Source organism: Rousettus aegyptiacus, unplaced genomic scaffold (assembly GCF_014176215.1).
Source record: "Rousettus aegyptiacus isolate mRouAeg1 unplaced genomic scaffold, mRouAeg1.p scaffold_m13_p_8, whole genome shotgun sequence".
Classification (NCBI taxonomy): Eukaryota; Metazoa; Chordata; class Mammalia; order Chiroptera; family Pteropodidae; genus Rousettus; species Rousettus aegyptiacus.
Window position 1 is genome coordinate 43,420,896 of NW_023416311.1, and position 17,431 is coordinate 43,438,326.

General features: G+C 36.5%; 1 long non-coding RNA gene across 3 annotated transcripts in view; it reads left to right on the forward strand.

Moving 5' to 3' along the window:
- LOC118606530 overlaps positions 1-17,431 on the forward strand; it is a 255,284-nt gene that overhangs the window by 120,460 nt on the left and 117,393 nt on the right. For all 3 annotated transcript variants that reach the window (XR_004952492.1, XR_004952493.1, XR_004952494.1), the window contains exon 2: positions 2,916-3,094. This is a non-coding gene — a long non-coding RNA (uncharacterized LOC118606530). The remainder of the gene's footprint in view (positions 1-2,915; positions 3,095-17,431) is intronic.

A 17,431-nucleotide genomic window follows, 5' to 3' on the forward strand; every position in this document is an offset into this window, starting at 1 on the left:
AGCAGCTTAAAGATAGTTCCAGCAGTTCTTCACAATTCAGAAGCAACAGCAAGTGATAGAATAGTGTGGAGCCTTGGTCCATGGGCTGATCAGCAGATGTGATATCCCATTTTCAATATATAGTCTCATTTATAAAATAAAAATTGCCTATTTTAGTTTCCTACAGTTTATAAAATGATTCTTAAGGGAGGTAGCATATCAAAAATCTCGTGTGTGTGTGTATTTATGTGTGTTTGTGTGTTTAGAACCAGCTGCAATGCAGGTTTTTATATTCTTTATATAGCCTCTTTTTTTTATTTTCTATTCGTTGCCCTTAACTGTATTAAAGTATTAGCTGATACAAACATAAATATGAGTCTGCCCACAGGTATTTGCATTATAACAAAAGACTTGAAAATACAAAATCAACAATCTAAAAGAATGAATTTCTAACTATTTCATATAGAATTGTTAAAGATATTTTTTCAGTAGGGATATTACCCTGTGACCTTCTAATCACATCTTGTGGATGGTATTCATTTTACCTGCTCATAATGCTGTGTTAGCTGAAGAAAGCCTTTAGTTTTATAAGCATTAAGGTGCCATATAAGATACCTATATCATCATCTTCTGATGACCTGACTGACTTTGTAGTTATGGTTCTAAAATAACTCAGAATGTCCTCACCACTCTCCTCTGTCCAGTGTCACCTGCCAATATTATTTGACAAGGTTCAGCTCTGTGAGCAGTGTCTGGCATTGAATTGTGTGGACTGAATTATGTTCAGTCCTAGTGTGACTATATTTGGAGATAGGGCCTATGAGGAACTAATAAATGTTAAATGAGGTCATAAGGGTGGGGCCCTAATCTTATAAGGCTGGTGCTCTTAGAATAAGAGGAACAGACACCAGAGCTCACTCACTCTCTCCTTCCACGCATGCACAGAGTAAAGGCCACGTGAAGACACGTGAGAAGGTGGCTGTCCTTAAGCCAGGAGGAGAGGTTTCACCAGAAACCAACCCTCCTGGCACCTTGGTGTTGGACTTCTAGTCCCCAAAACTGTGAGAAAATAAATTTGTATTGTTTAAACCACTTAGTCTGTGGTACCTTGTTATATTGGCCCAAGCAGAATAATGCAGGCACATGTCACCTGTGACCTCAGGGTGTTAACGGGCTCCCATGAGTATTTAACTTACTTTGATAAATTCATGAAGAAATGTTAGAACCGAAGCATTGGCAATCATTCAGATGTTGTAAAGTGAAGGTCCACAGGCTATCTTCAGCCTACAGAGGAGTTTTTCTTAGCCCAATGCTTTTAAAATGCGAATTTGCATATTTTTTTACAAACTTGTATTCTCCACTTTACCCCAGTCCCTAACACTCATGACTCCCTCCACATCTGTTTGGCCTAGTTCCTAGAGGTACTTGTGTGATCTGGAATGAGTCCAGTGTTCCTGTTTCATCTCTGATGGAGAGATACTGGGGGAGAAACTGAGAAGGAGTGACTAAAGAGGTAGAAGGCAAGACGAGCAAGAGCCTGGGCTCAGAAAGAAAGAGTTGAAGTAGGAAATCAGGCAGAAGTGTCATGTACAAAAAAAGGCCAGTCTGGCAAGGGCCGATAAAGGTCCTCTGCTCTGGATCAGCAGGTAAGTAGTAGAGTGTTCTTTTTGATGACCCAATCGCCCTTCCCTTCTTTCATGTTCTTCAATCCAAGAATCTGACATCTACAACTGAGACTATAAAAATGCCAGATACTTGTGTTCCTAGCATCCCCTGAAGCTAGGGATGACTTAAACACACTTCTAATGAGTCATGAGGGGGAACGGGACTGATTTCTTCCCCCATATATAGAGAAAAATGCACAAGCAGTGTCCCTGTCTCTTCCTTTCTCACTTTGGGTGCAGTTGGGTGCGGGAGTACTGCCGTCATACAATCATGGGGCGACAGACTGGAGGATAAAAGCCAACACTTGAAAAGTGCAGGGCAGAAGGATGCAAAGATGCTACATCTAGGATAACATCATTGAGCTACTGAACACATACTAGGCCTTCCCAGCTTTTGGCTTTCCTGTTATGTGAAACAAAACAAAACAACAAAACCCTTTATTTAGACTACTTTATGTTAGGTATTCTGCCATGTGCATCCCAAAACATTCTCACGGGTACATTTAGCAAGAAGAGGTCCAATGGCGTGGTGGGGATAGGAAGTGATGCTGCTGCTGAGGTCCAGGAAAAGTGAATGTGAATGAAGAGACAATGGCTTGCCTGTGCAGGGAGTCAGAGAAAGAGGAGACTGAGCTTAGAGCTCTCTTATATGAGGCAGCATATGTAAGGATTAAGAGTATAAAGTCTGGATTCAGAAGAATATTGGCTCAGATCCCAGTTCTCCCATTTGTTAGTTGTGAACAAGTTATTTAATCTATCTAAACCTCTATTTCCTTATTGGTAAAATGGGAATTAAAGTAGAGCATACTCACGATTGTCACAATGTGTTAGTGAGGTCGCGTAGGTGATTGTCTTAGCTCCTTGTCTAGCAAGTGTTTAATATATGGTAGCTATGATTTGTACCGTTACTGGTCTTTACCCTTTTACATCTGCTACTGCACATATCTCCCTGGATTGCCCATAAGGTACCCCAAACTCCTGGTGCTTGCTCTCAGTCTCCCTGCTACCATATGCTCTTCATTTCTGTTAATTAGGAGAGCGTCTTGGGCATAGCAGAAAGACATGTGGTGTGCTGTGTAATGCTGGATGTTTGGGCTTGGATAGATTTCATTCATAGAGTATGCTATGTGCTGTCTGGTTTTCCAAGGAACCCAGTAAAAGCTGATATCATCCTGCCGATTGAATTTGCTGACACTCCTATCATTTTCTTTTATAATTTTTATGGTCTAGAATGTTGCCAACATCTTCTGATAGAAGGAATTACTTTTCCAGGCAGTGAAATCATGCTATTTATCAAAGGAAATACTGGACAATCAGAACAGACTTCAGAGCTGTGTCCTGAGTCATTTGGCCAACTCTCAGCAAGAAACTTCTTTGTCCTTTAGAGGCTGAGCTTTATCCCCAAGCACCAACAGAACTGGAATGAAAGGAGTCGGAAGTATTCATCTTTGGTATGTGAAGAATAGCTTACTGTTTCATGCATACGAAGGGACATTTTTAAAGGAAGGAAGCACTTATAGAATGTTTTGTTCTCTTACTGCTCTCCATTTTAACCTTGCTGTTTTTTACCTTGGGGATATATTTACTGTGTTTTTATGAATACAAACAAATAATTGATTTATTCAGTATTTACTGAATGCCTACTATGGTTCCAGTGTTGTTTTAGGTTCTGGGATCCAGTGAGGTTCCTGCTCCAGTCGAAACTGAGCCCTGGCCTTCGGGTACATGATAGGACAGACTTGGGTTGAAGGCACTGGGGTGTGGCAAAGAGGAATGCTCCAGGAAACAAATGGCAAAATTGTTCCAAGAGGGACACTGGATGTAGAACTGACATTTCTTAAAGTTTCAAGTATGCCATAAAAGAAATACCAATTTTTCTATCATGCTTTTAACTACACTTTCACTCTATGTGTGTTGTGTGCCATTGAGTCGGGTCCAGCTCCTGGCAACCCTATGAATGAGTGACATCCCCAATGTCTTGTGCTCAACAGCCCTGCTCAGCTCCTGTAAATGCCTGTCTGTGGCTTCTTTCATGGAGTCAATCACATTCATCTCATATTGGTCTTCCTTTTTTACTGCTGCCTTCTATTTTCCCCAGCAGTTTTTTTTGTTTATTTGTTTGTTTGTTTTTTAATCTAAAGAACCTTGCCTTCTATAGTGGGACAACTTCTATTTTGTCTTTTTTTTTCTCTCCAGTGGTGTTTCAGGCTTAATTTGCACTAGAACTTGCTTGTTCATCTTTCTGGTGGTTCGGGGTATCTGTAGATCTCTCTTCCAACACCATATTTTAAATGAATCATTCTTTCTTTCCTATCAACGTTCTTCACTGTCCAACTTTTGCATCCATACAAAATAATTGGGACTATAAGGGTGTGGATGATCTTAGCCTTGGCCTCCAATGACATATCTTTGTTCTTGGTGATCTCTCCTAATTGTCCTTCCAAGTCTCAGCCTTCTCTTGTTTTTTATTTTTTTAATTTTTTTCTTTTTGGCTGCAGTCTCTATTTGAATTGATGACTGAACAAGGTAAGCAAAATATGTAACAATTTCAGTGTCTTTATTGTCTATATTAAAGTTGTGCATTTCTTCAGTAGTCATGATTTTTATCTATTTTTTTCACTGTACCATTGAAATATTCAGAGTTCCTTTTTAAGTCAAAAGCTGTTACACAATCTTCTGAGTGAAGGCTAATGATTCCTTATAATATGATTTGTTACATGAAATTGTTAAAATCTTCAGTCTCAAAACATAATATACATCTTAAAATTCTGATATAGTTAATCTATACTTTGAGGATTAGCTCAGTTCCACAGTTATCATTATTAAAAAGATTTCACTCCAACTAGAAGAAAGTGCAACTTAATTTGTAAAAGAGTTCTATGTGCTGCTACTTTAGTTAAACAAAGACAGAAAAGAGGGGGTGGAATGTGGATATGGTAAAATGCTTGCATAGAATACAAAGCAGCAGTGAGTCCTTAAAGTAAATATATTTCATTCTAATAATTGCAAGTGAAATTAACTATTTTGGAGGAAGAATAACAGGAATGAATCAGTTCTATTTCAGGTTGGCATTTTGATGTGAAGTTTTAAGGATTTGTAATTCCAAGTTAAGAAACACAAAATGTGCCATTTTAGTTTTTAGCATGAATATGTATGTCCATGGATACTGTTCCTACATGTAACATGTGTATGTTTTCTGTATAACCATTTTCCTTCTCAAACACTTTTCTTAGAACCACATCTCTTCCTAAATTACCCTGCATCCCTCTCATTCATCCTTAGGTTTCCTGAAGGAGTCTCTATGTTAATCAACTGATCCTATACCTTAGCCAGTCAGTGTCCTCCTCAGAGATTTATAAATGGGAGCAAAGCCCATTCTCCCCCTCTCGTTTTGAATTGCTGAGGCTGTAAGGTATGGCACTGGGGTGGTGTGAGCATTCATGTTTCTTACCAGAGACGATAAAGCATGAGCCCAGAAGAGCAGAAAGACAGACAACAAGAATCCTTATTTCCAGTTGTTCCCAGGTTCAGTGCCAAATTTCTGTTCTTGAATTGTGCAAGACACTCTGCTATCCTGATTTCCCCTTTTTGATTAAAGTAGTTCAAGTTGGATTTCTATCACATGCAACCAAGCAATTCCTCACTAATGCAATCATCCTCACTCCTGCCCTATATGAGCCCTTCAATTAATGCAGACTCTTTACTTCCTAAACCCCATTGTGTTCCTTCTTCCCCACCTCTGCATTAGGACCTCCACCATTCTCTCCCTCATGGAATTTTAATTCTTGCTAACATCCAACCCAACTCCCTCTTGCCCTGCACATCTTTCCCTGACGACTTGGGCATTCTGTCTGTCTTCAAAATTCATGTAGCCCTTGTTCTCAAAATATGCTCACTGACACTTTCCTTTTCCCCAAACTATACTGTAAACTCCTTCAGTGATGAGGCAATATGTGCTGACTTTGTGTCTCTCCAGTGCCTGAAACATTGTAGGTGCTTGATTTTGATAGTGATGATGTTGCCAACTCCTACCTTATAGATATACGATGATCTTGAAAATACAAGTTAAGTGGAAAATGAACTTAAATATGATGTTAACCGAGTAATTATTTTAGGATTAAGTTAAGTAGCAGTAGTTCTTACAGTGACAAGTTTTATACAGAGGTACTATTGTATGATATACGCACACTGTGTTTGGCAAGTAGGATGTATTTTGGGAAATAGGACCACTAACAATGTCACACAGAGTTGTTATAGCACAGCTGTCAAGACCATGCATTTCTGGCCTTTCTTATTGACAGTACCTCTTCCATTCTCGTCACACGCCGTTAGGCCATAACATGCTTCTGGCCAGGTTTTCTTCTAGGTGTTTTTTCAAACAATAGCAGGTCAGTTATCCCAAGCTACAGAGATGTTATGCTGCCATTCTAATGTCACTACATTTCCACCAGTCCCTCAGTTTTCTGCTGATCTTCAGCCTATGGTTTCACATCTATTTCTTTGAAGGCAACATTAGCTGCCTTACAACTTGTATAAACATAGCATCCAGCGTGATATTTTCCTTGCTTTCTTTGGGGCAAGTCCAACTCTATCACTTTCAAACATTTTGTTAGCTATTAAGAATAAAACCTCTTGACCAGACCCAAAATAATTGGCAGAAATAAAGACCAAAGAAAAGTGACACCATGCAGAAAATGCTAGCAGTAGGAAAGCAAGTTAACACACTCAGATGTAAGGGTTTTTGTAGTACGGGTCTCAGTTTTTATTGGCTGAGTGCCTCCAAGTGAAGGCAGCATTATAGCATGGGGAAAAGGTTCAGTAATAGAGAACCGAAATGGAGTGTATACCTATATTTATACACACACACACACACACACACACACACACACACACGATTTGGGAAAATATTTCAGAAACAAATAGTTTCATAACGAATTGGGTAAACAGCATTAAACCTGGCAAATTGGATAGAAAAAGGAGAAATTAGATACAAATGTATACTCAGTAACTTATAAATATGCCTTTTTTACTAAATGCAAAGGAAGAGTTCAAAACTCAGGAATTTCAGGCCCGTGACAAGAAACAAAGGAGAGAGTTTCTTAAAAGTGAGAAAGTAGATCACAAAATTAAGAAACCATGTTATAATACCAAGGCTGTTACAAGGTGGATCTGGGATGACTGTTATTCCAGTTAGTAAAGAGAGCAAGGTGGCGAGTGACCTCTGGATGAGCAGTGTAGGGGAATGTATGAAGGTCAGAAAGGTTTGGGACCCAGAGCTTGGTAGGCTGCTGAGAGACTTATTGGAGGTGCTTTCCTAGGGTACAAGACTTGAGAGCAGAATAAAGCACGCTACCATGAAAGCTCTGACAAGCTTCCATCCTGGTCAAATGACTTAAAAATAACTTTGATTAACTGAGAGATATGGAAGAACTATTTCTTCCTCAAAAAAACTAATGCCTACAATATTGTATGTGGATAAGAGCTAGCAGGCCATCACAGGTCCAATGAATTTCATCTTAAGAAGAAAAGAAGTTTCAAACATTAATTAAAAAAAGAAAAAAGAACAAATTTGCTGCTCATGGAAATCTATAAATTAAGATTTCAGCTGCTGGGACTGCGAGATCAGAAAAAAATGCTGAGAGCTCTATTTTTGTGAAACAAGTACAGTAAAATCCAAAGAAAAGAAGTCTCTCTTCTTATTGTGCTCTCAAGATGACAGCATGATATTGTCACATCCCATTTAATTCCCAGCAACTGCAAGACTTCTCTCCCCAGCGGGCCAGTCTCATGGATATGCACCACGTGCAGTCACATAGGACCCCGTTCCCAGAAGGGGCCCTGTGCTTGGTCTAATGCTCTGCTGTTGCCATTTGAACATTATTCATAATTTTGCCTTTGAGCTTGTGTTTTGTGAGTGGAGTCCACTGGGTCAGCGGGGAGCAGGGTGCACGCTGAGCATCACCGTGCTCCCACACACATGCCTGGGGCGGGAGCATGGGTTCTCTGACGGGGTTCCTGGGGCCAGCACCCAGGCCTAGATTGTCACCAAAGTTGAGAGCTAAAACACTCAAATCAAAACTATTGGACATTGATGTCAGAAAAGGAGGCCGATGTGTGCAGGCAGATAAGTTTATTTTACTGGCTGTCTGGGAAATGCCAAATAAATTCAAATAAAAAAATAAATTTAGAACCGCGAATTTTAATTCTAAAGATCAGATTTATTTTACAATTTATTATTAAACTTTTACAACAGTTGAAAAACTACTCCTGGAAAATGGCTACCAAATCTACTTGTACATAATTTAAGAAAGAAATCTTGCAGAGCGGGTTTAAGAACGGGAAACTTTTGAAAGCATAAAATAGAAAGAGAATTTTCCCTATAATTCTATTATTGGGTTTTATACCAAATGAGTATGGAAGTACAATTCATCTTTAATAAAACTTTGTTCAGAGACAGCAAGAGTTTTATTTCATAATTTTTGAGGATTGAGCCATTTTCCTTCACTAATCCCCACCTTTCTCAGTCTACTATTATCACAGCTTTACCCACTGACCCCCAGCTTTCTGGGTCACTCCAAATAGTAGATTCTCGGCATTCAAAATACTTAACAGTTAAATTTATTCTGATCATCTCTCTAAGACTTGAATCCGACTTACAGTGTGTATAAAACTGGTCCAGTCTAGTAATGGAGACCTTATTCTCTCCCATGGCAATTTTTACTGTTAGGAAGAAAATCCAAATTTATCTCCTCATATATTTTACTCACTGTATGTTGAACTTGAGGGCTGCTTCTACATGACACCTCTTTAAATGTTTAAAGAGAACAATCAATTCACCTTCTTTTTTCAGGCTAAGTATCACCAGTTTCTTTGCCATTTGGGCTGTAGAGGACAGATGAACATTTATCTCCTTTATTATAGCTACTGTATGTCTATTAATACAAGCCAAGGTCATATTAGTTTCTTTTTTGGAGAGTCACATGTTGACTTATATTAAGCTTGCAGTTGAATAAAATATTTATGCCTTTTCCACAAATGGTTCTATGATATCACTGTGCTTTTGCAGTTCAGTTTTTCAGTTGGTTGCATTTCATCTTTTTTTGTTTCATCCAGTGTTCTGGCCTCCTAGCTTTTTGTCTCCTATTCCTGCCATTCACTATATTTGTTTTCCTTCTCAGCATCATAATCTGCAAATGTGATGAACATGAGTTCCATATTTTTAACCATGTGGTCCAACAGGCAACAGTCTGCACTGCACCGCTGGAAATCTCGTTAGGCTGGGAATCACCCATCAGCCAGTACGTGATGGCCACTTTTCTAGTTATAGATCCTCCTGAATGCCCCACACTCTGGTTCACATTTCTTTCACTCGACTACAAAGATTTTACAGGAGACTTTGTTAAATTTCTATCTATCACGGCTTCATTGTATCTATAACATTTCCCTACATCAGTCCTTAAACTCTATCAAAAAAAAAGAAACTACAACAAATTTTAAAATTTTGACCTATTTTACATCAAAATCTTTACTTATCTAGCTGGAGTGGGGCGGTGGGTTGATAGTGGTAAGCAGATTGTGAAGGACCTCGAAAATCATTGTAAGGGGTAAGGGAGTCTTACATTTGAACAAAGAAGCAATATAAATGCATCTACGTGTGATGTTTAGAGCTGGTGACTGCCCAGATGCTGAGAGAAGCTGCGATCCAGAAGATTTGAGAACTGAGAATATGAAGTCATGGGGCTGGCGTGTGCAGTGTGCATAATACATCGAGGGAATTCTGAAGCCAAAGCCATCAGTTTTTGGTCAGGGTGCACTTTCCTAACCAAAGTGATGGTCGAGACATTCCAAAAGCTCCATCAAAATCACAGTGGCTGTAGGACTTCTTCCCTATCTGGAGCCCAAATCTCCCTCCTTGCAACTGCCTCCTGCTTGTCCCGCTTCTCTCCTTGTGAGCAATTTTGAAAGTTTATTTATTCCTCTTTATGTATAACAACTTAAATATTTTTAAATCGTGCCCATGTTTCTTTTATATATATATATAAAGAAACAGGCCAAACAGTTCCAATTTCTGTACTAGAAATGTTATTGACTTAGCATTATCTGAAGTAAGAAAGTAAAAACTCTCTTATGCAATGGACTTTTTTTTTTTTTTTGGAAAATATAGATGCAGTTATCATATTTTATTTTTATTTTTGTGCCAATAAGGTTTAATATGTGTTTTAAAATCCTCTGAAATATCTTTTTTCAATTAGGAAACCCCAGATTTTAAATAAAAAGATGTGAATGACATCTCCCTAATTTTCCTTGCTTCCAAGCCAAAATTTTCACGAAAGAAAATCTCCATTAATTAGACCCCTTGGAAAATGAAAAAATATTGATTAATTGAAAAATAATGATTTTTGATTGAAAACGTTTTGTTGTTGTTGTTTGTTTATTTCAGCCTTTAATGCTGAAAACAGCTGTCTGACATAGCATATTAAAATTATTTTAATTTCATGAATTTTATAGTAGATTCCACTATCATTCCCCTTATCCATAATGGAAGCATTTAAAAAAACAATGTAGTTTTTCACGAATTATTTTTTACCAAAACAGCAAGAGACAACCAGGAGGCAGGTTGAACCAGGTGAAGCAGATGAAAGAGAGAAAGATCTCTTGATGTCTTGGCTGGAGCAAAGGAGCTGTGGGAATTTAAGGTGAGATTATAAAAGCAAAGTAGCCATTAATGGATGATGAGCCTGGTGTTAGAATGAGAACTTTAGCTTTGACACAGTAGACAAAATAGAAACCACCACAATTCTTGTGGTGAGAGGGAGTGAACTACAATGTCAGAAAAAATAATTAATCTGTGTGTTCATGAACTAAAGTGAGCCAGGAGACCAGTTGGAAGCTGAGAGTAAACTAGAAGTGAGATAAGAAAGCATGCATTTTGATTGTGCTGAAGATAATGACAAGGAAAGAAAATCATAGAGAAAGAATTTGTTGGACAAAGGAGGGAAAAGTCATTCTATTTATGTTAATGGGCTTGTGCCTTGGAGTAGTTCTACATCTCCATTCGTTGGATCAGGGATTCTCAAGCTGGACCCATTGCTATCTTGGGCTGCATTATTCTTTACTGGGGGCGGAGGGGGGTGGGGGGTCCTGTGCATTATAAGATATTTAGCAGCAGCCTTGGCTTCTACCCACTAGAATACAACAGTACCCTCTCCTCAGTTGTAACAAACAAAAATGTCTCCAGACATTACCAAATGTTCTCTAGGGGACAAAACTGCCTTAGAACCACTGCCTTAGACCCATTATTGGGTACAGCCACTCTGCCACGTCCAGCTTCTGGAGAAGCTGTACTGATAGTCAACATTTTTTTTTCTCCTCATTGAACTACTGCCTCTGACTTGTGACTGTTGGACAGAAAGAAATAGCTTGAAAAATAGAGAATGAGGAGAGCAAACTTTCAAAAGTTTTGTTATTTTAAAGTATAGTAAATGTTTTATGTAAACTAAAGTATCATTTACTTTATTGTGATTATAAGGATTTTCTTGTCCTCATTTTCTGTTTAATTCCTTCCTTTAGCCCATGTTTTCTGCTTAATTATCCTCCTCCTTTCCTCCTCTCACTTGGCCTTTTTACTCTGCTTTGATGTTTTTTCCAATCGTATCAAATCTGTGTTTTACTTTGTTACTGCAAATCATTTTTAGAAGCAGGAGAGGTATTAATAAATAGCAAAGTATCTTAACACTATATCACTTCTGTTAGCAGTTTATCTTAGCTTCACATTAAAAAAAAATCACAATTTCCAATTTAATACCAATCATTTCAAATATTTACAACCTACTTTTAAAAACTAAGTGTAGATTAAAAGCAAAATTGATTACAAAAAGTGACGAGTTGAAACCATCTTTTATACTTTAAAATTTTAATTTAATCTATAGGAATTGTTTGCCAGGGAGCTATAGTTTTCTGGTCTTTTACCATCTTTTTTCATCTCTTGCTAATGACTGATTTCTTAAAAACAAACTCTTTCTGGAGCGGAATCAGCATTAATTCCCTGATCTTCCCCACTCAGTTTTTAATAAACCTTATTTCTTTGTGTATGCTTTTCCTACGAGATTTGAATCCTTAATATCTCTTGCCTGTTGAGGGACAAAGGTCTACTGATTGTAACCCAACTGCCCTGCCACAGCATTCCAGGTGTGGCCACCCACACACTGTTTGGGGCCTGTTAGCCTGGGCGCTCCAGTCCCTGCTCCCATTTCCTCAATCAGCCATCCTCTTTATTTATAGAACTCTGATTTTGTTTTGTTTTGTTTTGCTTTGTTTTTTTTTTTTCAAGAATACTCAGTCCTACTAAGAAGACCTATCAAGCAATTACAATGTTTGGGACTTATTTCTATCTCTACTCAAACAAACTCTTTAAACACACACATATGTATTTATGGAATAATTAGAGATACCTGAGTATTAACAAGATTTTTGTAGATATTAGGAAACTTATTTTTTTATGATGTGATAATTGCATTATGATTTTGTTTTTTGAGTCTTTTATCTTTTAAATATCTATACTGATATATATATACAGATGAAATGACTTGACAGTTGGATTTACTTAAAAATAATCTGGGGGAGGGAGTAAGGTGCTGACTGGATATAGATAAAAGGAGATGGGCCACGAGTTCTTTATGGAGCTGGGAGATGGGTACACCGGATAGAGTTTGTATTGTTTGATTCATTATGCTCTTCTCTCTATTTTTGTATGTTAAAAGTTTTATTTTGTACAATAAAAACTTCATATTATTATATTTAACTATAGCAAAAGTTAAGGGGAAAAGATAACGAATACAACCTCTTCCCCATGGTTAGATCCTTAGGAAAGTGTCCTCTCTCGAGCCTGTCAGGATGTGTATTGAATATCTTGGTTGGTTTAAACTAGTTTGATTTCCCTTTTCAATGATTGGTTTAGGCGGAGCATGTTATGTAATTCTTAACTGCGAGATGAAAGAAAGTTTGCTCAGGACTTCAGGGAAAGGTTTCTTATACCTAAGAGAAAACCATTGGAGGAGATAGCGTCTTCTTCCTCTGGATCTGGTTGTGATTGGATATGATGCCTGGAACTGTTGCAGCTCTCTTGTGACTATGAGGGCCTTCCCTGAGGACAAAGTAACAGGGACACTCTGGTTGGCAGAACAGAAGATGGAAATTTCCCAGATCCTTAATCACACTGTTGAGCCCTGAAACAAACAATACTGAATTTTCTTTAAGTTTAAATTTCTTATTATGTAAAATAGTAAATGCTCTTATTGTTTAAGCCATTTTAAATCCGAGTTACATTTTTTCCCACTGAAAGCATCTAAGTAAACTGTGTGCATACTCTACAGAAATTATACTCCGTATAGGTATATAATCTAAAGAAACGGTTGTACATGTTTAAGCCAGGAGACATGTTCAAGAATGTCATAATAGTATTTTTATGATAGCACCAAACTGCGCCCATCCAGTTGTCTATCAGCAGTCAAATGGATTAATGAAATATGATATATTCACACAGTGGACTATTATACAGGAATGAAATGAACAAACTACAGCCCTATACATCAATGTAGTTGAATCTTACAAATATATATTGAATGAAGAACGTCAGACATAAAAGTTTGCGTATAATGATGTGATCCCATTAAATAAACAAAACTAAAAGTATGTTGCTTGGGGATACAGATCTAAGTAATGAAACTATGACGTAAAGTAAATGCGCAGCCATCACCTATGTGAGGGAGTGGTTTTCTGTGGCAGTAGGAGGAGGGTGTGATAAGGAGCATACCAGGGCTTCCAAGAGACTGGCGGTGTTCTGGTTCTTTACCTGGGTGGTGGTTTTACAAGTGTTTGCTTTATTAAGTAAAAAACATGCACTTGTTTAATTTGCTCTTCTATATGTATCTATAATACTTCAATAATTTTTTTTTAAGTCTTTACCAATTCAGGTCGTGTTTTGTTGTTAAAAAAGAACTGCATATGAATTTTTAAAAATTAAGAACAGGATTGCTACTCACATCATTCTTGCTTTGAGCATGTCATTCCAAGGACACAGTTTCTGTTTCTATAAAAAGGAGGAGTTGAACCAATGGGGTGAGTTCTTACTGTAATTTTCTATTTTCCCACCAGATATCACTTCATTCTGCCTTTTCTTTCTTTTTCAAGCTTATTAGCTATTGGCCTTGAGTACAAACTATATGAAACTTGAGAATTTGAATAGGGAGCCATCAAAACTTCTGTAGTGAATACAACTATAAAAACATCAGGACTGTTAGAAAGCCCTGAAACACTTCTCTGGGCGAGGCCTCAGGAAAGAGGTTCAGTCTTATTTCATTGACTGCCTTCAGTTCTCAAATTGCTTCCTGTGTTTCTTTTTATTCTGAACTGAGTTTTGATGGTCCATTTTCAAATCTCTTGTTCCGTGCTTTCTTGGTAGAATAATATTTTCATGTAAGGCTTGTTTGTAGCTTATGTTTCAGAGAGAGCTTCTTTGAGACACTGTCACTCTGAGATGCTGTCAATCTCTGAGAGATTCATTGAGTATTTAGGGAAACGTCTGTTCAAGAAGAGAGAAAAAAGTACTTGACAGCATCTTCTGTGATGCTGATTTTTCTACTCTTATAGATGAAATAGTAGAGTAGGATTGGAGAATGTGAAGAATGTTCTGAGTGCATCCGTTTTATTACATGAATTATTTTTCTTTGGCTTATCCACCTATATTAGTGATTTATTTTTTAATGATATAAGTTTTGGATTATCTCTTTTTAGCAAAGATAATGAATGAGTTTTCTCAGGCAAAATAGAGGTAAGGAAATTGTTGAAGAGGTTAAAAACAAGTGTTGGTCATCACTAGTCAAAGCCAGGACAAAAGATTCTGGTATTGGAATGAAAGAGTACTTAACTATTGAGGCTACCTGAGCTTTGTCTGTGGAGACTGCTATAGAGCAAATCATACTACCTCCTCTGGGACATGACCATGTATACTTCACTGGGTCCCTAAGTTAAAGACAGCAAGGCCTTCATTTATAAAAGATCATCTCAGTTTCTCTCACCTACCTTTTTTAAAAAAGAATTTTAGCTAATTGCTCACCGGTGTTCTCTCTAACACTCCTGTTAGAATTCTACATGTGTTTTCAAAATCCACGTAGAACAAGGACAAAAGATATGAACTCTCCTGTTCACCAAGTCCTCACTATTCCAAATGGTCATTTCCCATGTTTATGTTATTGCTTGGTCCCTAAAGCATTCTGATTAGGAACTTCTAATTTATAGAATAAGGAGAGATTAGGAAATTAAACAGTATGTGATGATTCTTCAAGTGATTTGCAACCAGAATAAATAAGAAGGAACTATAGGATTACTTGAAAATTATAAATGTAAAGTAAGTAAAAGTAAGCATTTTTCACTGTAGAAATATGATAGAACTCATAATCCATATAAAACTCTTTTAAGTTAAATGCACAGGAAATGTTACAGATGAAATTAGAATGTTTGAGCATGTTTTCACCATTTACAGGAGAATTGTCTCCCCTCAAATATTATTTCATTTTGCTGTCAGATTAAGAAAGCTCTTCTAGCTGGACCACAGATCAATAGCGCAATTGCTTCCTTATGGACAAAAACACAGCATTTAGTTGTTGATTATTAACATTTGTTTTCCTTTTCAAACGTTAATCCAGTGGGTCTAGACTTGACTATCCTTTGAGTCTCTACATTCTTGCCTCTTCAGGTCACTTAGCACTGTACTCATGTGCCATCATATTCAAATAGAGATGAGTTTATTAACCGATTCTCTGGATTGTTTTTCACAGTGATGATGGATTTGTAATAATCCATCTTTCTCTTGTGCCATGCCCTTGTGAACAATGGATTCCTTTTAAAAAGGCCTCGTAGTAGAGTTAAATCAAGCTAACCAATTTATTCGCCTCAACCCCCTCAACATTCATCCGTTGAATTTATTTAAAAATGAGTGATTAGTTCAATAGTTATCAGTCTGTAAGTTTGATCACTTGAAACAGCTGAAGTATGGAGTAAAATAGTGCTTATCAGACTTTGAGATGTCAGAAATCAGTGAGATGTCAAATTTTAGAGGAAAAATTGGGAATACACATAGGCTCATCAACTTTTGATTTTGCTAAGTCCAAATATTAAAAAACCCATAGCTACCATCGACATTAAAAATCACCAAAATTTATAATAGAATGAACTTTATTTTTTTATTTTATTTTATTTTATTTTTTGGTACTAAAAGATTGTAAGGACAATCTCAGAATTTAAAATATTTAAATTAACAGTTTTATGAAAACTTGATTCTTCTTTACTTCTTAATTTGTCCCGGTGAAGAACACGTCTTGAACTGGCTGCTATCTATAGTCCATGATTTTGGTATTTTTATATTCCAAAGATTATTTTTATTTCATGAAAGAAATCTGGTTATAATACATGAAATTAATTTAACTTTTTTTTTTTATCAACTTTTGGTTATCAACTCCCTCATGACTCACAGCATACAGTTTGAAAAATATTGCTCTATGGTATATATGAGTTGTGAGCTATATGAAATTTCAATTTTAATAGAAATGATGATAAATTGCTCTTTGAAGTATTCAAACTAGTCCCCCCCACACACACACGGGTTTCGTATGAAAATACAATTTTTCCTACCTCTTTGCTAACTCTTGACATTTGAGGTTTTAAAAATTCTTATCAATAGTGTAGGTTTTTTAAAAAAGTATATTGTTTTAATTTGATTTTGTGAGTTTTGAAAAATATATAATTTGGATACTAAGTTTCCTTTATATATACTTAAATTACTCTCTAACATTCTATTTGCATTTTAGTTATATTTAGATTATCTGTTTACTTTAAATTTATTTTATGTGTGTATGGAAAAGTGTGTGTACACACACACACACACACACACACACGCAGCCTGATGATTTTTCAAAAAGTATAATCTTTACCTAGATCAGAAGAAAGAACTTCACTATCACCCAGAGACTCCCCTTACATCCTTCTTCAATTACTACCCAACCACCCCTTCCTCAAAGATAACTGCTATTCTGATTTCAAACACCACAGAGTAGTTTTGCCCGCTTTTAAAATTTACATAAAGGAATTTATAGAGTAAGTTAGAGTATATTTTGATGTTCAGCCTTTATATATTTTATTTAGTCAAATTTATTTATCTTTTTTTATGCATTTTTTGGTGACTTGCTTAAAACTTTTCCTATCTGAAACTTGTATTATCTTTTAATAGGTTTGCAGTTTTAACCTCCACATTTAGTTCCCTAACCCATTTGGTTTTTCTCTTGTATGAAGTAGGGAGTATAATTTTTTTTTTCTGAAAAGCAAAATGTACCAAAAGTGGATTGAAGAGTAACCTTCCGAGTGATTTGTGACATGCCATAGGACTATCTATTTTGTCTCATTACTTTATTTGTATATTCTTGTGAAAATAACATGGTTTTCATTATTTTTAATATTGATATGTGTAGCACAAACTTCTGTCCTAACATTGTCCTTAAAAAAATTCTTTATTTATACAACTTTCTAAAAAGAATTTCATAATCAGTTTGTCAGGTTCTTTGTGAATTTTTATAAGGATTTTTGATTGAAATTGCATTAAATCTAGAAACTATTTAGGGAGAGAAATAACATTTTTAGAACTATTGAATCTTATTCATGAACATGGTTTGTTTTGCTGATAACTTGATTCTCTTTTACACCTTCAATAATAGCTTTTTGCATATTTTAATGAGCTT